General features: G+C 40.7%; 1 protein-coding gene across 2 annotated transcripts in view; it reads right to left on the minus strand.

Moving 5' to 3' along the window:
• tspan9a (tetraspanin 9a) overlaps positions 1-22962 on the minus strand; it is a 163964-nt gene extending 141002 nt beyond the window's left edge. Inside the window, exons 1-2 of one of the 2 annotated variants that reach the window (XM_076732896.1) lie at positions 22653-22962; positions 1664-1720 (exon numbers count right to left, since the gene is read on the minus strand). The gene's annotated coding sequence lies outside the window, so the exon portion shown is untranslated. The remainder of the gene's footprint in view (positions 1-1663; positions 1721-22652) is intronic. The other variant, XM_076732897.1, reaches the window with a different exon arrangement.
• Between the last annotated feature and the right edge of the window lie 563 nt (positions 22963-23525).

Consider the following 23525-nt stretch of genomic DNA (forward strand, 5'->3'; position numbering starts at 1 on the left):
CTCTTTAGCCTTCATATTTTAAGCATGAATGTGTGCTGCGTTACCAGAAAAATGGAATCAACATGTACGATGAAATGCTATGCAATGCACCAGCCCTGCAATAAATTATACTTCATGTAGAAATGTTCAATGTTCATGTCTGTGATGTATTTTGTGGAGTTGTTGTATTGGAATATATGATATTGAGGTGTTTCCAAGTGCCTAACTGATGTTTGCTATGGTGTAGTTGGTATTTTTCCACTGAGACACATTATTAACGGGCTGGGCTCTTTGTGACTTACCATGTTATCAGATAAACGCTACTGTTGCAAGAGATACGTATCTCCCAGCTCGGGAAGTTAATATACAAGCCAGTCAATGGCCACTTTTGATCCTTACCAGTTAATGAGAACACCAAATGCAGTTTTGAACTAGAGAGTCTCAAAAGAAGTGCAGAGGTCAGATCTTTGTAGGAAAAAAAAAAAAAAAACATGAAAAACTGCTTTGCTGAATCAAAACACTTTCTAACAAACACACCAAACACTTTCCTGTCCTGCAGCTTTATATTTGTGCTGCTCATGTGTGCTTCCAACCATACCTAAATATGAATTTTCTCTGCAAGCCTGATAGAGCTTACAGCTTAACTGCATTGATCAAAACCCATTGGCCAAGTTACTGCAGTGTATCTAACAGTGTGCTGTAATTCAAACGGTTGTTCCATTTTGATATAACACCATAAGCTATGTGTAATATTATTTTTGCATTCTTTCCAACAAGTATGAACACTTATTCCACAAACTTTGAAGCGTACGTTAGCATGATGAAATATATGTGCTGCAGAAGCCATTGTTGTTGTGTTACAGTGTGCACAGCATGATCAATATTTCCATGACGAATCATGGGTATATTTGAAAACTCATTTGTCATATGACAGCAAAATGACCCTTTAAGATAAGCATAATTAAAGATGCAGGCCAATGATTGCTGGTACTCATTATTAGTGCTAACACTTAGTGACCACATACTGTAATTCTGGCTGCTTTTCCATGTGTGTCTGCAGCTCTTATGGTCCAAAATAATTCATGCCCACAACCAATTACTGGTTCAGGGAACGCTGGAGGTCACCCAGGTTATGCCTTAAATTTAAGGCAAAGGGCTTGTGTGTGAACATGTGTGTGTGTGTGCGCGCGCATGCATAAGGGGCTATTTCCTGTAGTCACTCACCCCAAGGTTTGGAGGTAGGTGAACAGGAAGCACACCCATACCAGAGCAGCTAGTCAGCCCTGAACAATCTGTAATTTAGTCCCTGGAGTGTGTTTCCTGGAAGGCCTATTGTCTATTCTATTACAACAGCAAGCAAACTGGGAAATACCCACACCCCGTACAGGGGACTAAGTCTGTGCACCTTGGCCCATTTGATCTCATTCCCTAATGCATCTTTATTTCCTAATCCCCTGACTTTAACCTTATTCATGAGCATATCCATTCTTGATTCTCACAAACCTGTGTTTGGGTGAACTGACTCAAAAGAAAAAAGGTCCATCAACATCACTTGAGAGAAATCGTTTGCAAACAAACAATCACTTAGCAGTGATTGCAGTTTGATAGGGTAAAGACAGAATTAGGCCATCTCAAGGCTGGAACTACAAAAACCAAGCGGGTGGAACATGGCGTAATTTCTCACCGGCTCAGATGTGGTCGGAAATAGAGGCAGAGGGCTCTCCAGCTCGCCGGTGATAGCCTGTCAAACACAGAAAGAAAAACAGGGAGTGAGAATGATTAAATCAACTACTAATTGCAAAAATTCACAGAACACTGTACGCACACTGAAAGAGTGGGGTGTTAAAAGGTAGATGTTTGAGAATTAACAGAGCTGCGTGACAGTGAGCTATTAGTCCATTAAGCACAACGCTACAATAACACAAAAATAACACACCGAGCCAGATGACAATGCTCACACCACAAATTTAGCATCTGGACAAATCTTTCGTCATTGATGACAGTCTGCATTGAACAGTCAAGAAAATTATAGTCCATGCACTTGCCATGCATCCCAATGATGCTATTTCTGACCACTATGGATATAACTAACTGTCATAAGATCAAATAGTCCAACTGCCTGATAATCACAGGCACAGACATCTATTTTAGGCATGCTAAGATCACAGTGTTTTTCATACATTAGGTGACCTATAATGAGCCTAGCAGGACGCTGTGCTGATGAATCAGTGTCTACGTGGAAAATGCAGGTTGACAGTGCAGGCGAGAGACTAGAATCTGTCCTATGAGCTCACACTAAACCACAGACCACGGGCCACTGTCGGCTGTGACGGGCCCTGCACCAGACAGCCACTCCGTCAGCTTTCTTGTGGAACGCTCTTCCACACGATGTCGGCTAGCCCTAAACCAGAGCCAGTGGTCTCTGAAGCAGCCGAGCATGTCTACAACCTGCAGGATTTCCACTTAGTGCAGTCACTGAATTTCTGGTCAGGCAGAAATTCCACCACAAAGCAGGAAAGGTGCTCCATTTGACATTTTGCTGTCTATTTTTGCTGCAAGACATATGACTGGAAATAATTATGGGAGGACAAAAAATAAAACAAAGAGGAAGAAGAAGGGAGCAGGAGGGAAAATAACTAAAAATACGAGCAAAGGCAGGGAAAAGGGGAAATAAGGAGTGTTAACTGTTAGCTGGCATTTATGTACTCAGTTTTCCCATCACTCTTTGCCAAATGCAAAACTAACGAGTCATTAGTCAGTAATTTTCTGTTGTAGCTTCAAAACTATAAGCTTGGTGGGTCCAAGACAACTAATGAGTTTCCCTTCTACATCTTCAATCTTCTATGTGTGATAAAAAATATTTTCTTTTTCTGAAAGAGCAAAGACGGAATTACAGTCCACTGTTTGTGGAGTCAGTACTGAGCGGGCCTAAGAGAACATCTAATCTACAATCTGTGAGCTGATTCATGCTCAAGACCGCAAAACCTGACTCTACAACGCACAGCACCAAGCTGATATTTTCTCTTTTAAAAGTCCCCCTTGTTTTGAATTCATGCACTTGGATATCTGACACTGAGGACTGAAGTATCAAAGGGAAGCATCTGAATCAGCCACTTCAAATGATGACAAGAGAAAGGAGAAAAACCTGCCCTCAGGCCATCCACTGTGAGTGTTGTCTTCATGCAAGTTTGGCATACACACCGTGTGATGTGTTAAGAACGACCCTGACAGGTTGTCTGCTGAGCTGCAGCACTTCTCAACTCAAGGTTTACTGCGAGTCATGTCAAAGCTTGCTTTAATTACACCATCTACAAATCACAGCAGAAGCGCCTTAGCCACCTGGATATCAATGCCTGACTTTCAGTTATACCTTTCCTAATGATTGCTGAATTCACAGAACATTTGACATAACAGTCTGACATGGGGGTGCTTGCAAAGTTGGATTGATTTCATAATACTAACAGTGCTCTGCATCAAAGTTGGATCCCCTAGCTCTCAGTGTAAATGGGTACAGTAGGCAGGTTTGCGGGATATCCCCTTGAGGTTTCAGCGGCTTGGATAAAGGCGAGAGCGTGAGAAGCTCTCTCAGTATATTCTTAGTACTGCCTCTCCCTCTTTGCCTCTCTTTTCTCCCTTCTCTAGATCCCAGGGGTCCGCATCTCTTTTTAGGCTTTGCACATCAATCTTTTATTTTTCAATTTCTCTGTGACACTGGAATCTGCCACCAAGATTTCACAACATTTAAGCTGTATGAAGAACTGAAATTGAATATCACTATATTTTTTCTGTGACATCTTCCTTCCAAAACACATTAATATACAGCAGAAAAGGAGCTGTGACTTCAAAATAAAAAAGGGTGGATTTTTAGGTTTGGTACACCAAATTATAGTACCTGAAAAGTTTAGTCAATTAATTAATGGGCAACTATTTTGATAATTATTAATTGTTTAAGTCATTTCTAAGGCACAAACACAACAATTTCTCATTCCAGTCTCTCAAATGTAAGGACTTGCTGCTTTGGTTTGTGTTTATTCAGAGCAAATTGAATATCTCTGGGTTTGGATGGCCGGCTGGACAAAACAATTGGTGATGTCACCATGGGCTTTAGGAAACTGTGATGGCCATTTCCTTTTTATGTAATAAACTAAAAAGGATCAATTACTCAAGAAGATAATCAGCATACTAATCAATAAGGAAAACAGTAGTTACCTGCAGTCCTAACACATACACTGATCGATCGCAATGGTAAAATAGCGTACAGGAAAATGATAAATGACAAAATACAGTGGCATCTCTTTAACCGCTATCTCCTTTCCTCCATTTAGCTGACTATAATATACAATTATAGTAAGTCTGGTCTAGGCCCTTCATTGTGTAATGTGGTCTCGTGGGCAAACAAACCGAGGAGACATCTGCCTGCTTTTCTTTCCCCCTGCATAACTGCTGTTCTGTAGCCACGGTGTTTATTTTTACCCCATTTACCAAACTATATGCATCTGAGCCTGCCTGAATCCCTTATGTGCCCCTTGGCCTGTCTGCCCATCTGAGGTTATTAGGGCTGAAATCTTGCCCTGAGAAAGTGCTGCAGTGCGGCCAAACTGAGCCAGACACCTCTGTAGCCTCAGGAGCAGTCCACGTTCCAAACAGGAAGACTGAATCAGACGAGATAAAACTCTATTTATATTCTTCCAGGCAGGCATCCTGATCAGATCATCAAACATGATCACACAAAGAGCTCCTGTGTGGGGTATGTGATGTCATACACAACAGCCATAAATTTTCAACAACTATAGTCACATCAGTCATCAGTATTCAACAATATCGATATCAGGGTGTGTGTTGTATAAGATAAAGAGCCATAATGCGAGCACCAAACATTGATTTACATTCAGGCAGCAGCTGCAACACAATCATTGGCAGGAGTAGGGGCTTAGACACACACACACACACACACACACACACACACACACACACACACACAACTTTGAACACACACCAATACAAATGTAGTGGTGATCAATCACTGAAAGGATTTGGTAGCTTTAAGCACAAACATGAGTGGCATACAACTTACATCCAATACTGGGAATTTTGTTGCCATAAATAATTGATCTTGACGCCATGAGTGCAACCACAGAAATAAGATTGCTAACTTTAGCAACTGCACTTACAGTGCAGAACATATGGCTTCTTGCATCACATGCTCCAGCGACTCTGCTTACATACTCAGCTTGTCTAATACAGCCACGGAGGGAGAGACAGACACAACAACAACAACAACAAAAAAAACAGAAAATGGGGTCAGGTCAGGCTGTTGGACAGGAAATACCTAATGGATGCCCGAAGCCACTCATGGCCTCTGTAAGAACAACAGTCCTGTCCTGCAGCATCAAGGCAGACTGATATTACAGTGATGGTGATGCTGGTTAGTCCATCTGAACTTCTCACTGTAAAAACACTCTGTCATGCTGGTGCATCACTCAGCACTGGCCTGCTGTGACAACACAATGTTCCTTTGCTCAACAAAGTACAAGCACAGCACGAAGACCATTCACACGCTATTTATTATATTATTGATCAACACACCTCCAAAGTGCTTACTGGCTGGTCTAGCATAGTAACATACACTAACATTCATTTAAAATCTTCCAGTTTGCTGGGGACAAGAATAACAAGTTTAACTGGGGAAACAATATTCTGGCAGTTGCTTGTTGTTTTGACAAGTAAATAGTGTGAAGAAGGTGTATCTTAATATATAATTTGAAGTGGGTAAAGTGGACAAATTAGCCTGGGACAGGGTGAAATTTAAAGGGTTTATTAACGAATCAGCAGCTGTTAAATCATTTGAAAAGAAAACTTGACAGATATTGTGCCATGAAAATGTGAGTGTTGATGAGTGAGCCAGACTAACATGAGCTTTTTATGAGCTGATGCTGCCTTAATGTCATGTGCAAACACAACTCAGTGACTCAAAGATCCCATGACTCAACAGCGTGGAATTCCTTTGAAGCATTCAAAACTCAATAATTCAATATTAATGTGGTTTAGGTTTATTTATAACTGCTTTTCAAACTCACCACACATGAACAAAGTGATTTTTAGTGATATTAAAATATGACAAAACAATGCCATGGAAAGATTCTCTCATTGCAGTCTGTTACAATCTGTCGAAATGCAAAATACAAACTACGATGTGGATAGCTTCAATACTAAGCAATCACATTTCATTGAATGATTGATGATGATATTTTAGTCTTATTAGTCAGTATTATGGTCATCTGCATAATGCTAAATATCTCCCATATCATAAAATAGTAGCTGTTGTATCAGATCAAACACTATTACACAAAAAAAAAATCACTATGAAATCACAGTTTGTAGAAATTCATCTGTGATCAATCTGTTTAGAGTTTATTCTCAGGATTTATTATTTAAAAAAGCCAAATCTGAAACAGAAATGAGCCCTAATGAGAGGAACAAATATGCCAAATTGAGACCTCGCAGCTCCAAACATTCTTGTGGTAGAACAGTTAATAAAGAGCAGCTGCAGTTTGCTGCAAAAACTGTCCAGGCTATACAAATGACTGATATCCAGTGTACATATACACAGCCATATCACACTCACACGGGAGTGACATTGATGTGCATGCCTTGGCATTTTGTTTGTGGGTGACTAGCTCTGTTAAAAATGTACATTTTTATACAGTTTTAATGCACACTTTTACACTGCACTTTCAGCTCCTGGTTGTTTTATCTATACGTTTTAAAATAGTGAAAGATTTTATTTGTGGGATAATTGGAAGAAGTTTCCTTGTCAGGCTGCCATGAAGGGATTTTGCTGCTAGCATAGCCTTGAACATGGGGGCTAGCTGACATCAGCCACCATTAACACCACAAACCAGAAGGAAACCAGCAGGACCTCCTGTGTGTACTCATGCTGCTAGCTGAAGTTGCACCAAAGACAGTAGCATTTTACCTCTATCTCTACTGCTTTCACTGGCCATAGCAGCTTCTCCCCAGCGACCACCACCCTGCAAGTACAAATCATGCCTCCACTCACCTCACCTTCCGCATGAAACAGCTGCCTGACAGCTGCCTGACCCAGAAAATCTTAGAGCTTGAAGGGAGAATAGCCATCCCATATCAGATTAGAGATGAAGAGCAGATGCTTTACACTTTGGTCTCCATGGGCCCCGCTGTCAGAACTAAACTCAAACGCCCCACAGGATTTTTTATGCAGCAGAGTGCCCTCTATTCATGTCGTGGCTTGTCATTAAGAGGTGATGGTGGGTCCCGAAGCCAGATTACTTGAGAACCACTGGTCTAATATATGCTGATTACTGAGTGTCTGGCATTATTTTCTGGTTGCCAATAGTTGAAAAATGTTCAATTGTTGGCATCCAGAGGTTGCACTCATCACTGTATGTTTCTGTCTTTTTACCCAGCCGCCCAATCACAGTGAAGGATGATCAGGAACAATACTACAAAGATGAATCGTCACATCCTACATGTTAAGGAGCAACAACGACAACAATGGAGGAGAAACTAATACTACTGGATTGTATCCCTGGACTACCACAATATCAATACAAAAAGTCTCCCCATGGGTCTACCAAGTAAGCAGTAGTCAGCGAGAGTCAGCCAGGAAAAAGTCCAAAGTAGTGCGACTTACTCACCATCACTGACTACTCTTCCGTTTCATTTTAAATGATACTTTTGTTTCATCTGCTTGTACCTCAACTTACTGAAATTTTGTTATAGAAGTTAAAGTCAAGTTGTTACTGTTTAAAAAGTATGTTAAGTGTTTCTAATATATAACACACTTGGAAACCAGAAAATTCTCCTTGTTTCAAATTGTTTCTCCCCACAGACTACTTCTGACGTATCCAGTTGGCTGCAGAACTTAAAGACAGACATCAAAAATTGAACATAAGTTAACATAATGTTGTGTCCTCACAACTTTCAGTTGGATAATGTCACAAAAATGGAAATACCTAGGGGACACCTACAGGACAGAGAAAAATGAGGTGAAAGTCAGGTTTAGGGCTTCAGGGACTGTCAGAGGTGGAAGTACATGTCCATCCTCAACCTCAACTTCCTGGAGCCATACATCCAGGACAGGGAAACCTCCACTAATTTCAGACAGAATAAGTTGTGTGATGAGGATGTGTGAATGTAGAGGCTTCTCTCTGCTTCTCTGCCCTGGGTCGGGCTGGAGAAGGTGCCTCTTCAGAGGAAAGGCCTCTGCACCCACAAACAGACCTACAAGCGGCACAGGCTGGAGGTGTTCAGCTGCTGTTAAAGGTGCATCCTCTGGCAGGTTTAGGGTCTCCTGGTAGAGGGTCTTGTCAAAGTCACAGGCACAGAGCAGAGGGTCCCACCATCACAACTTCAAACTGTGTCCTGCTCACACAAAAGTTCTCCTTGAAGCTGGCTCCATCGAACATCAGCTCCTGAATTAATCAATGATACTTGCTGAGACGTTTCCTCACTCACAAAATCTCATAGAATGGTGGGTTTGTCCTCTCTTTTTCCCTTTATTCAGAGCAAGTACACTTCTGTGTATCAAAGCAAACAGAGCGTCATATATCACATTAGCACGACATAGCATTTCCGATATACAGGTTACCTGGCAGGCTAAGGCATCTCATTTGATCTGTGTATTTCGTGATTTTAAGAAACCATATGGGTCCACTCCTGCAGCCATCCTGGGCTGCGAAAGCTGCAGCAGTGTATGAACTGAATACCGCAAATGCTATGTCGTGCTAACATGATATGTAATGTGATCTGTTGTCATGGTGACCAGAAACTTTTTTTTTCTGCTTGTTTTCCCTTTTTTTTCTTCTCCTTTCTTTTTTCTTTTTTCTTCTTCATGTCCCTTTAGGGGATCCGTAGTGTCAAGGGTCTTTTGTCTATGTTTTTTTTTTCCTCAGCTATAATGTAAATGAGGACTATCTCAATGTATTTCCGAGCTAAAATAAAGGATGAATGAATGAATGAACTGAATGAACACATTCATTTACCTGAGTATATGGCCAGTATGAAAAAGGTGCATTGTCTAGGGATAAAAGTGCTTAAAATAATCCAGATAAAATATCTATTTCTTTTGTTATTCTTTCTAAAGAGTCATTGAAACAGTGATGTAGGATTTTCTTGGACATGCAGGCACTCTAAAAGATTTTTTAGGCTTAGAATTTGGCAGCAGCCAAATGGCATGACATGCATATTAAACAGTGACACTGGGCAGTAAATGGGAACATGTATGCACAGTCATAACAGCTATTGATTTAGCAGGACATGGACACTTAACCTGAGTCATGAGGAGTAAAGTCTTGAGTCCTCCCTAATAGATTATTATGACACACTAATTATCCAGGAAGGACAGGGATGTTGTTGAAAAGCTCTCACTAACAACCATGTGTCTCAACAATGAGCCTCAACCTCAGCCTACAGCCCGGCCTAACCAGGGCTGTGACGCTCTTACTGCAGCCTCGCTCTACCACAAAACCAAATATCAGAATAAACCTGAGTCCGCAGTGGGAGCTGGAATCTGATCGGCCAGCTGGATATGGGTCAGCATAGTACTGTCTTGAATAACACCGGTTATGTCCTTTGACTGTGAATCAGATTTTAGTGATAACATCTATAAATAATAAACATCCCCTTAAAGGAAAAGTATTTGGCCTTGCCAGAGCTGGATTTGCTTTGTAAGACCAGGAATGAACATTGGGAAGTAGTAATGCACGCTCCATACATAAATAGCATGGAAACACTAAGAGACATGGAGAGAAATATCAAGAGGAGATTGTTGTATGTGACAACCTGTTGAAAAAACTAATTACTGAACACACTCCTATCGCCTCTCAGGCTTCACCGTCTAATGGAAATCAAATATGTCTGATCTACAATTAGACAGGCCTGCCTGCCAGAGAGCCAATTTCATGCTTGAGGGCAATCCCCGAAAACCAGGCTGCAACCTCCGGGGCTGAAAAATGAAGCCATGGCAGAAGTGGCAAAAACTGCAGTTTGTTGAGAGGCCACTTGAGGCTGGCACCAAAAGCAAGTCAATCCCCATAGACCCCCATATTAAAATGCCCAACTTTACAGAAGAAATAAACATGTTTACAGTGTGGTACAGAAAACAGTTTTGGCCTCTATAGCTAACTGCCCCACTAATAACAACTGTATGGGGGTGAATTTTTATGTAACTCACTCATTCAGATTTTATTGTAGTTATGCATTCTTAACATCTTGCCTGGGTTCAAATTGTGAGTTTGTGAACAAACCACAGTGTCTGGACCAATAAGCACGCTGTGAGGAACTACTAGAAGGTATGGGTGTGGTTGGGTGTGATGACAGCACAACTGTTGTTGGGTTGGAAAACAACAATGGTGGCTCATAAAGAGGTGAGTGTAGATGCTGCTTTAGAATCCGTTATATCAGAACTGGAGAGTATTTCTTCGTTGAAACAAGAGCAAAGAACGGCACTGAAGCCTTTTCCTGATGGAAAATATGTTTTTTCTCTTGTCCCGGTGATAATTTTGTCAATGAAAATTCCAACGCTAAGTATTCATTGACGTCATTTTATTGCATGACTGAATTGTAACGACAACGTAAATGAAAAAAATATTGATAACAAAAATTACAGCTAAATCTCTGTTCATCATGCCCTGACGACTAAAGACGAGACAAAAAGTTGTCTGTGTTCGGGCGGACAACCTGGTTGTCATTTTCATTCTTAACCAATCAGTTCTGCAAATGCAAGTCAAATTCTCTCACCGTCCCATCTCATTGGATGTTTTTTCCCCCTGCTTGGTGCATGCCAGGTGCATGTTGGGAGGTCGCTGATAGATAACAACAAGGTAAGCTAATGTTCACATGTTGTCTAAGCTAGCTAGCTCAAAGCCAGAAGAAACAATTTCAGTTGTTGCTGACCACTCAAAGATGAGTGCCTCATCTTCACCAGCATGTCAGCTGGGAAAGAAGAGAGACGACCTATGGAAATATTTATCTTATATTCATTCGAAAAAAAGACTATGTGCATCGTTTCCAATGAGGATGGAGCCGTTTGCAGAGTCAGTGCCACTCATTGCCTCAAGTAGTCTTTGAGCAAACTAAGCACTTTTGCCTGTTTCAGGTTGCTATGAATGTCTTTCTGATGTTAATCTATCCATTTTGCTCAGCCACCTACCAGTTTCACAGACAACAAGCTCTGGAGGGAACTGTTTTTGTTTTGTTATCACTGTGTGTTTTTTAATAATTTGTATTTCAGAGGAGTCTTGTGAAAAAAATTGACCCCTCCAGTCAATAAGTAGGAATATAAGTTGGACCAAATCATTTCACAGTATTTGTATGTCTCCAGGTTGTATACAAATGAAGAGAGCAGTGTGCCATGTCTACAGGGTCTGCTTCACTTTTACTGTACATCCAGTCACAGCGCCATGTATGCAGAGGAAACATAATTGTTTTGTTGCACCTTATCTGGCACACTTCATTTTTCTATGTTTTATAAAAGTATGGTAAGTCAGTAACACATTCTCAGCCTACTGACTAAATTCATATTTCAAAATCCATTACAGTATCATGAAACTGTCTGAGAAAATTAAACAAAAAACTGGATTCCACAGACTAAATCTTGACGAAAAAACAAAATAAAAGACTAAAATGTGACTTAAACCAACTACAATTTTCAGTTAAGCAACTAAGACTAAAACTAAATGTAAAAGTCCTGTTACAACATCATTGTTGATCTGATTGTTTGAAGTTAGCCAGTGATAGACAGTGATCTAATCCATCAAATTCATCTAAGCCAAGTATTTCTTGAAAGTGTCTGCCCTTTTTCCAAACAGTTTTCTAGGAGGACTTCCCAGATGGTTCAGTGTAACAACCCACAATGAGTACATCCACACAGTTCACCTGTCCTCCATTTGTAGCCCCATTTGTGAACCTGAAAAGCCAGTCTATTCAGCATGCATGCTCTGGGTCCATCTTATTTGCATATTAAACGAGATCTCTCAAAATATGTGAACGCAGGTGTCAAACAAGCTCAAAGAATGGGCAGAGAGGTTTCCGTGTTACTGCCCTCAAGTGGTCCTTGGAAAGAAGGTAAAGAGAGAAGAAGGGAAGAGGCTCGTGGGTCAAGCACACTGTCAGTTCAAAAAATGCCAAGCAGTTTGCCAGTGTCCTACAGTCAAGTGGAACTCTGGCCTTTCAAATCACGCAAAGGGATTTTTCACAGATTTATACAATATGTACAAACTCAAATATTCAGATTATCATCACATACAAAGAAATGCAGAAAATCCTCACAATTGAGGTGCAAAACTTGCTGTTTTTTTCCTTGAAAAATGGCTTAAATTATTAAATGATGCTTGTTTTTGTCTCATTTAATAGAACAAAAGACAGTTATGTCATCAGAATTGAAAATTTTAGCCACGTATTATCTGCTATTATACAGATTAGAAAACTGTCATGGCTTACTGGGGCACTTAGAGTGGAACCATTGTTAATTTTATTAAGTACATCTGTGCTTTTCCTACTATGACAAGTCAAAATGTCAGCCATTAAAACGCATATTATTCCCATGTGTTAGCCCCACGACAAAATTAACTGTTAACATTAAAATTTCTCTCTAACCAATGTCTGTGATATAACACCAGTGCTCACTCTTGCTCGGTAGTTGGTACCTAGGTAACATAACCTTGTTTGGGACAATTCTTTTTTTTCCTAGGATGGAAAGGGATAGAATTATTCAACCATAGAGAGCCCTTTAAAGCTCACCCCTGCCCCTTACCTTCTTGGGTTTGATTTCACGAATGTTTGCTTGCTATGACTAGATGAACAAACATAACTATCTGTCACCATCCTACAAAAAAAACATTTGGAACAGTCCCACCAGAGACATCACTACTAGCTACGTGCAGTTAAAATCTTCAAATTAAGCCGTTATCTTAGCATTACGGTAATATTTAGAAACTATAACCTTAGCTAGCTTGAAAATATTAACTGGCTTTGCATTTAAAAAGGCAGGGCTACTGGTCATTGTAGATATTACTTTGATGCCTTCTTGTGGCACAAAGGTAATTGATAGAGTTTGAATAGATACAGATATTGCTAAATATTTTGTCCCAAATCAATAATCAAAAAATTATGCTTTGGTTTGCTCAACTAGCCCAAATTTAAAACTGTCCTCAGAGGGCTTTTGTAGAAAAATGAACCATACATTTTATACAAAGCCATGTGGGCTGCAAATGAGAATAATATCCCACCCCTCTTAAATAAGAGGAGCAAAATTTATATCTGATTTGGTTTATATGATTTCTAAAGAATGTCTGTGGCAGAAAGACTGAAGCAGATTTGAACAGGTTTGCAATTTTGAGTCCACCAATAGTCATTTCCATTTGCTTCAACACAACAACACACAGAGCTTGTCTTGCTTGAGCATTAAGCTATATCTGCTATTTGTGTGTGGTATCCCTGCATGCTTGGCTGAAGAATCTCATTTCGCAACAACAATGAGGGGAAAGTGCAAGTTATATTCAACACATTGCACTGGTTCATTGCCCTCAATCAAAAGGCCTGACTACTTCTCGAAATAGCACTCATTCTGAGGTTTGAATGCATTCCTACAAATAAAAGAAACTGATATCCACTTTTTAATTTTGAACATGCATAAATCAACAGCATAGCTTGGAAGCTGAACAGGCTGCAATGGATTCCCCTGAAACATGCAAGTGTTGAAATGTGGCATTACTATTTAGGTGAGCATGAAACCAGAAAGGACATTTCAGGTGTTTACCAGGTGTCCAGGCCTCAGGGTTTGGACTTATGTCTGGGTGATACAATTTAATACAAAAAGTTGATCTTAGAGTTTTTGAGGGCTGTGGGTACATTCAGGCAAGTGGCAGCTGGAGGATGTAGTCTATTAAATCCTAATTTACAAAAAGATGGTAAGGCTTGTTGGAGGTTTAAAATAATCTGCTTGACATTCAGACACAGTTTCTCTCACTGGGCTCAGACTGTTTCAAGAAGATTTAATGGCCCCATCTTCCACATCCAAAACCCATGTGCACACACATACCAGAGTATTTACAGATGAATCAAAAATCAGTCAGGAGATAGGTAAATATGGGGCTAAAGCACATTTTTGCTTTTTTCTTAGCATTTGGAGGCAAAGCTCTAGAAAATCCCTGAACTGCCTGTTTTGTTTATTATGCAGTTCAAAAATCCTTCACTGTTCTTATATAAACATGAAAAGCATTGCACAGCTTTTGTGTAAATACAAATACCAGCAGGAAATTAGGAAACAATTAGGACTGTCTTGAAATAAGAGGACATAGCTACAGTAAATACAAACTGTTAATCTTGGTGAAATGCATTCATTCACTAATGTTTTTTTTTTTTTTGAAAATGTCAAAACATGTCAAATGTAATGACAGGGTGAAAATATCCCATCTATCAAACATCCACGCCAGGCCCCATTTTCTGACACGGAAAGGTTAAACTGTCACCTCCTCTTTGGAGCATCATACTTGTCAAACTGCGTCTCGTGTCTCTGAGGTGAGATGCTACAGGACGTGTGAGCTCAGGAATAACTTCGCCAAAGGATCTCCTTTAGTAAATAAACACATCACTCATCAAACTCTAAGATTCTTTCTTTCTTGGTCTCAGATTCTCTGTTTCACGTTTGTGTCTCTTCATCACAAACATTACACAGAAACCCACAAATTTTCAGCTGAGTAATTCAAAGAAAGTCATACATCAACAAGCAAGACAGAGTCTACAGCCATGCTAGAGGCTCTGTACTTAGGGAACGCATGCTTTGAGCTAAACGCTAACATCTGCAATGCTTACATGCACACAGTGACTATGCTAACACACTGATGTCAAGAGAGTATGATATTTACCATGTCCAACTTTTGAGTTTAGTGTGTTAGCATGCTAGCATTCTTTAATAAGCACAAAACACAAAGTGCAGCTGAGGCTGATGGGAATGACATTAATTTTGCAGGAATTTGCTCATAAACTTATGTATTGGACAAATTACAATTTGAAACTAATTTCAAACTTTGTAAAAAGTCTGCTGCAGCTGTGAAGAGGGAAAACTGAAAAACAAAATACTGCTTGCTGAGATCTGATTTATTTATTTATTTTTTGTTTCAGCCTGTCAAAAGATTATGTACTTCCTTTTTTACTGGATCTTTCAAACATCAAACACTGAATTTAGATCAAATCTGAGGAGCCTTGGTGAGAGGATGATTGCACTTGAAGCAGTCAACCGGCAACAAGGTGCAGGAGCATGTCTGAGTTCAACACATGAAATCCTATATTCCACTGATGGCGTGGAGAGGCCAGAGAAAATGAAGCCGTCAATGCTGTGTGGCTCCAGATGCTCTGAAATAACTACATCCAATATATTTTTATGTCCATCTGTGATCTTTCAAATGTGTCATTAAAACAGACCATTTGGCAGCAGAGGAAAATGCTTTCCTCAGTGTTCACTGTGTAAGCAGGTTAATATAGAGAAGTACATACAAACGTTTTTACCACAAACTTGAATTTAGAGCAGGCATTTACTGAAGGAATTCCCCCCAGTATGCACAGCATGTAATATCCAATGCTTGTTATGGCTTTCGCCTGCAAAAGCATCATTTAGCAGCCTAGTAAAAGTCTGTGCATGCATAAAGATACATTGCATTATTGGAAATTGTGGTTGCTTCATTTTAATAAACCAAATGTGTCTACTTTAGGGTCTTCTATGTAAATGTCTGGGTAAGATTTAACTTTTAATGGTATTCTTAGATTTAAAGTAACTTTGACTCTGTGGTGAAAAATTTACATCTATCAGGCATGTTCTAGTGTCATTAAGTCTTCTCCACAATAGCTTGCTGAATGGATGATGAATGTGACCACTCCAATCCATCATCCTCCCCAAATTCATCGCATGTGGGACAAAAAGGGGCAGTTTTCCCACAAACAAGCTATATAAATGTAATGCCTTCCAGACGTGTTGAATAACAAGTGGATGTATCAATTATCACTGACCTCTTCCTTAAATTATCATTCAGCGTGGATGAAAGGGAGACCTGGGTTTCAAAACAGTATGCTGCCAGTGAAGTGGCCAATACGCATCTAAAGCAGAGAGGATCGTGTTGAAAGAGTTCAATTGCCAGTCTCTGTAGTGACTCACAAAGGTGGTTTTGATTAGAGCATTGGCATGAGGCTGGAGGAGAGCTGGCTCTGCCTTGCCAATGAGGCTCCCTTGTGTACAATTAATCACAGCAGGTTCAAAGCTAGTAAGGAATTACTCTTACGGGATCTTTTTTATTGTATCAACAAGCATTTAGCAGACCAGACAAGACAGGACAGGAAGGGCCGCCCCCAAAGTTGTGTCAACACGAGGTGGCAGAATAGGAAATGTGCCATTGATTTTTTTTTTTCTTCTCCCTTTTATTTTTCTCAGAGATTTATTAAGTGGTTGGAATTCAGAATACTTCTCCATGTGAAAACCAGAGATAACCCTAACCTTAACATTAATCCTACAGTAGGTTGACAGGATGGTTAACAGGATCATTTATTGAGCAAAGTAAATGTAACATTGGACGTGGCATAAAATACTGCATATTTTCATCCAACCAGCGTTTTCACACTTTTGGCATTGTGGTGACGAACCATGAAAGTGACTGCTGAGTTGGGAGGTACAGGGAAAGGTGTGGCAGTCATTTTTTTGTCAAGGATTACTGGTTTTCGTGTTGGCTCTTGATGGGTGGCCACACAGGTAGGTCTTTCATCTGCAGCCTTTAATTTGATGGGTACAGTTGAAGTTGTTATTTTTTCTTTTAAATTTTACAGTGTTGCCTTTTCTTACACACAAATCTCAAAGGACAGAAAAGTATTTACCCAAAGTCTGTGATTTCATGCAAACCAAAGTGGTGAGCTATTTTACCCAGCATGATGCAAAACAGACAGTCCTTCAGGGTATTTTAAAGCTCTCTCTCCCCTCAGAACTACCCTTCCTGCAGATCCTCATGTCTCTTGAAACAGCCAGGTCTGCCAAACACTGCACCTGAGGCCTTGCATTTTTGTACTGCAACAGAGAGGCCCACCAGTTCACACTGCCAACATGATCAGGTGCAGCTGAAAGAGTGGATTGATGCCGAGCATCATTAGGGACAGATGACATACTGACTAGCTGCACAAACATCACTCAACATAAAAGAGGAAGCCATTCGCCTTTGGTGGCAAACATGGAATGTCATGTATAGTTGCAGCTTCCATCTCTGCTCAGAATAGAGTTCCTCTGGTGCATTTCCATTACAAAACAGTCTGTTACATGGAGTAAAGCATTGCCTTGAAAGAGGATTAAAGGGGTAGATTTGCATGGCTATGATTGATGCAGCCTCTGTCCCACCTAATAATAGTGTCATCCTTCCATAGCAAACCGTTCACAACTGCAGTGCGATTGCTTCTGGTCTCAAAATTACCAACCCCATTCCTGTGCACTGAGTCAAACAAATAGGGATGTCAGTTTAATGGAAAAATCTACAATGACTATAAAAAGTCCTGGAATAAAATGTGCTTTTATGAAGTGTCGACACATGTCAAAAAGTTGTTATGGTTGCATTTTAAGTTGTTGTATTTGAAGACATTATACTGTAAAGTATGTTGTGTCACAGGTTTGATGTTACAGGCTACTGAACTCATTGTTTCCTCAATCTGACTTAAATGAGTTTTAGGTCTAATGCAATGAGTTGGGTGCTGGTGGACATGTATCTCTGTGTTTCAAACACTAAATTGTAACATTAATGTATGTGTGTTCCAACAACATGAAACAAAGCATGCCAGTGATGGCAGACAAATTCCAGCGAAATCTCCAGAAACAATACTGAGTCTCTTGTGCTTTGTCCCTTTTTCCAGAAAATCACTTCTATTGGATTGTCTGTCACATTTTGTCAAAGCAGTTATACAGTTTAAATGCTGACATCTGAGATATCACATGTAAAGTATTTCTCAGATATTCGAAAGTCCTGTTTGTTGTCTCTAGCGCCATCTCTCACACATAATGGTGAAAATGGTCTGGAGCAGGATAATGAGATCCATCCACTGCTGGTTCACAAGGGTCAAATAAATATATATGGCCAGTCAAATTAAACAGAAAACCCCTCCAAAGTTAAAGTAACTAAGGACAAATAAAATCAACACCATCCCATCAGACATAATATACTGTATGGCTACAGTAAAGTGACCCGTTCCATTCAAAAAGAAACTCTACACTCGACAGTCACACTATGACTTACAACACTGGCTTTGCATCGATGGGTGATTCATGGGTATGGACATGTCCCACATCTACAGACTTTATGTGATTCAGTGAGCTAAAAATGTCATTAATTACAACCATGTGCTCTCTTTCTCCTCTTGCTTCAGAAAATCATTCCATCCTGCAAATCCTGAGAGAATCTAAATAACACAAACTGACAGAAAAGAGGGCTGGGGTTACAGTTTGAGCTCCACCATTGCAACATTTGCATAAATAAGCTGAAATGTGTTTTGCCCCCAACCAAATGAACCCGTGCCACATTATCAGGCAGGAAAAGCTCCGCATGAGTGAAGCTCACATTCAGTCATAAAAACACAAGAGCCACACAGAGGTGTCAGTGTTACCTGTGATTATGTAGAGGGTCAACCCACAGCCACCTCCCCGCCTTTTCCTCCCCGATATTCTTTAACTTTCCTTAGTATTGGATGGATTAACATGGAATTCTTTTCCACCTCCTAAGATCTTCCTTCACTTTTCCTCGAGTGCCATCGTCAGTTCAAAATTTCTTTGAACTTTGATACTTTGGTTGATGACCTAAAACTAACAACATGCCCATCAGCCTCAACTTGTGTTTAGTGCTAATAAGCACATTAGCATGCTAACTGAAACAGTGAACAGTACACCTGTTTAATGTGACAATGTTAGCGTCGTCATTGTGTGCAGCTCAAAGCTCTGCTGTGCCTGTTGTAATTACACCTCAGAGTCACTGGAATGACTGTAGGTTAGTCCTGTTATCTTCTCTGTTTTGGACCCATATGATGTGGATCTGCCAATTAGATTAGGCTCTACATCAAGTGCCACACAGCATGGTGCTGATATTTACCTTTACAAAATCTAAAACAAATATAGGACTATCTGGAGAAAGTGAAAATCCCTGCATGACATTTATCTGGGTGGCCAACTCTCACTCAGCAGAATAAGTCTTGCTCCACTCCAGCTGGTAACCCTTTGTTCACAGATGTCAGATGCTATAGTTGGTATAAACAAAATGTTTAGCAATTAGTTCTTGCATGTAGAGTATATATCAAACATTATATTTGTTCTTTCTGAATTCCCTGACAAGCAAGAAAATCTAATCGAAACAAACTATTTAAGCCATAACAAAATGGATGTCATTGTTTTTTATTGCAGGAAACTGGAATATTGTTCATGTTATTGTTCATTTCATCAATGCACTTAAATGACAGCCACTGCAGGGGATGACCAGTTGAGAAATCTAGGTTGAATGAATATAATCTATGTAGGGAAAATAAACAAGACTATTCATTAAAATTCAACTTGGATCTTTTTTTTTAATTAATTACTTTCCCCATCATTGTTAATGATTGTAAAAAATTGTGTGGTGGGGGAGCATGAACTTTTTTGGCCTCTGAAGGGGGATATCATCTTTAAAACATCTGGCATGTGGAGTTCTTAATGAGTTCGCCATTGGTGGCTCCTTACTTACAGATCAGATTTTAAAAAAATTCCCACACATCAGCTTACCAACACAAAGGCGACCAACTATAGCTACACAGGCGGTCAGGAGAGGAAGCCCTCCCAGCTAAAGTCAACAAGTCTGACGTTACAAATCCCCCTCTGCGCTGACACAAAACTGCATGGTACAGAGAGTAAGCAGAGCACACAGCAGCAGTCAATGCCTCACTTCCACGTGTCCGTGCACTGCAAAGATGACATGCATGGATGGCATGTGCTCCAATGTGGTGAGATTCAACAATTACACAAGGTACAGCACGATAAGTTCAAATGAAGCAGAAGGCCTACTGCCCTTTGTCAGTGGCTCTTTTACTGTCTTGATTAAGTTTCGGTAGGAGGAATCTGCTGCACCTTCAGCCCGAGCAGACAGGGTCCTGGCTCGGAAATAGGCTTGACTGTAAACAACTGCCTGCCATTCACATAACGAGGTCAAAATATAGGCACAGAAGGCTGCTCGCAGTGTCTATACGGCTGGGAGTTAGATATCTGATCTGCATCTCATGAAAGCACGGCTTGAATAAGACGCACATAAAAATGAAAAGACTCGCCTGCAAGCTTGGAATAAGAATATACAGGCTTCCTGACACAAGATGCAAAGTCAGAGTGAGTCATGGCACCCACTGGTCAGCAGCACAGAACCAGCGATATCTCACACAGACAAAGACAGCAATGCACAGCCTTGTTCTTCCTGCTGCTGATAGGCTGAGAGGGAAGTGATTAAAGTGGCAAAAAAAAAAAGAGAGGGAGATGAGAGAGAAATAAATGTTGATATAGCAGCACAGCTCATCCATTGTGAGGCCCGGCAGGAATGAGATCTGCCCAGCACGGACTGTCCTGCCCCCCTCGTCCCACAGAATAGGAACTTTCATGAAGGGACAGAACAGAGAGCCGAGCTCTGTGGCAACTGTGTGGGACAGAGAAAGCTGAGGAAGTAAACACAGTCGGAGGCTCACATTGCTGCTTTTGTTTACCACAGCAGAGAATCAGCCAGTGGATCCCAGAGAGCAACCTTGTGCTAAAGGTCATGATAGTTACTGATTCCAAATCGTCATAGAGAAAGTTAGCTGTCGATAGCAGCCTTTGATGTCAGTGATTGTATGTTGGTTTCTTCATGGAAAACGAAGACTAAAGTGCTGAACACAATGAGATACGGCCGACTTTTCAAACCACTCATATTTTCCTCATTTGAGTGTAGCTTGCTGGTGGGTATGGCAAGCAAATATGACTGGGGAATGAATCCAGCACTGAAATATCTAATCCACTGTATAAGCCCTTGCCTGCAATTAAACAGCTCATGGTAGATTTATATGGTTAGAGAGCAGCCAAAGAGACAATTAACTCTGTGAAGTTGGAGAAAATAACTAACCACGAGAGTGAAATGCAATAGGGTACATATTTCTTCCCAACAGTGGCTCGTGGGGGGGGCACTGACCCCATGCCATGACAGAAACAAGAATGTGGGGTCAAGACCCCTCTCTCTCCCCTCCCATACACCAGAATAGACGTGATCCACAGCATACCAGCGTGGCACGTGAGGAAAAAGGAGCTGCTGTTTTGATATGGCCCCACTTGACTTCTGTGGAGGAGGTATATGACTTTCTTAATAGCCCCGCTATGATTTCACTCCTCCCCTGTGGGAGAGAGGGATATTTAATCTTAACTATAGCATGTGATACATTCAACACAGTGTTTTTCCCCGCACTCAAGATTAATCAAATAAGCCAGGAATAAAGAATTTGACATATTTTGTAGATTTGCTTTTTCTTCAATACAACCAGGCCTGGACTTGCAATTTTTTTTTTTCCCCCTTAAAGACAACTACAACCCATGGTGGTCAACATGCAGAGCTTTCTCCACATCTGGAACATTCGGCAAAGAACGGGATGCACCATGAAACATCATTCAGTGTTCATTTTCAATCACTACTCAGCTCTTAAACGCGGACATTGAACACAGGACTAGAAACAATATTCCCGGCAGCACTGAGGTCTGGAGGTGGGAAAAAAACTTTTACTCCTCTGTAATCATTTCCAGCCACGTTAGGAGATGCTAAGTCACAAACAACCATAGTGATTGGGCTCATCAGAGTGTCTGTGCTCACACACACACACACACACACACACACACACACACACACACACACAAGCTGTATAGTGCTGAACAGGGCAGAGAATCAGTGAGGAACTCCTGTGATGAGCATATTGTTGAATGAGGTGTGGTGCTCACATGGATCAGAGCAGCATGTCACTCAGCTGTTGCCTCTGAAATTACTCAGAATTTATGCTTTGATTCTTGACATTCCTTCAGGCTCACCACATCGACTTTTAATGAAACTCACACCTAAAAATGTGTCAGCTCAGACCGCTGATGTTCCATTTGTACCACATCACGGGACCAGTATCTTCATTTTTAGACTCAGGATTCATTTCTTAACACAGCAGAAAAAAACAGAATGAACAAGCACACTGATTGCTTTGAATAAGGCCTCAGTTTTGACACCATTGAAGCTTGCAGTCAAAGCTTCTTGGCATGTGACAAACTCATGATTCCTGCCAAAAATAAGTAGCCTTTAGTCACAGAATAATACTAATGGTATCATTATTCTCATAACAAGAGTTCATAGAGGATATTAAAACCACCAAAGACTCAAAAGTCCCCCCTACAGATACTTCATAACAACTTACAGTACAGTAATATTCCCACAGCAGTTAAAAATACCTCAAAGTCACTACAAACTGGCTCACTCTAACTCGCCTACTCATTCTAAGGACATCATATTGTGGAGGCTTCATCTGAAAGCATTCAGTCATGTAGATGGACACTGTTCCACTGGGACAGTGCACTGTAGAGACTAACACAGAGAGAAACAGGCTCTTACCTGCTCGTCCTCCTCTGGACTTTATTTGCTCTTCAACCTGTCAGACGGCAGAGGCAAACAGAACAAACGCTGGAAGAGACGAATCAGTGCCGCGGTACCTGAACGCAGCAGCGCCAGCCCAAACTTTCCTCTCGGACGTCTGTGTGATTCCGCCTCTGTCCCGGCCAGAGAAGATTCTGGGATTGCGTTCTTTTCGAAAAGAAACGGACTTCTCTTCCTGAAAAGTTTCGGCGGCCGCTGTGTCTCTGTTTGATGGTGGTTTGCACAGAGTTTGCTGGTTGGTGTGGGAGGAAGGAAGTTTGAGGAAGAAGAAGAAGAAGAAGAAGGGGCTCGTACTGACTCCTACAGGCGCGTCAGAGCCCCGGACCTCCGCATGAGAATGAACGAGGAGCCAATAAAAGCTCCAACCACTTTGATTTGTTGAGATCATTCTCAGAGGTCGAGCTTTATTATTTTAATTTGGCAGCTGTTTAAATATAAGCTCTGACAGCTGACCACAGAGACCACGGCAATGTAAATATTATGAGCAATGTCATTTCCTTGTTAATGGCTAATTAAAAAAAGATAATATTTGAATTGTGAGTTATGAGCTGATGATGAGCTTCAAATCCATCACTGAAGCAGCATTTGGACTTGTTTTTTTTTTTTTTTTTTTTTTTTTACCCCTGCTCTGATTTAATTATTTCATGAATGAGTTCAGCAGCAGCCAGGAAACTTTGACAGGATCATTGGTCAAATCACAAACATGCATGTGTTTACCCAGCCTTCAGACTCTGTCTCTGGCATGTGTGTCATCCACAGATTAAAGTGCGTAAAGCATGTGATGAAGTACATTTAAAAGCATTAAAGTAGAGTACCTGAGAAAGCAAAAAT

The sequence above is a fragment of the Chaetodon auriga genome, chromosome 6 (genome assembly GCF_051107435.1).
Source record: "Chaetodon auriga isolate fChaAug3 chromosome 6, fChaAug3.hap1, whole genome shotgun sequence".
Classification (NCBI taxonomy): Eukaryota; Metazoa; Chordata; class Actinopteri; order Chaetodontiformes; family Chaetodontidae; genus Chaetodon; species Chaetodon auriga.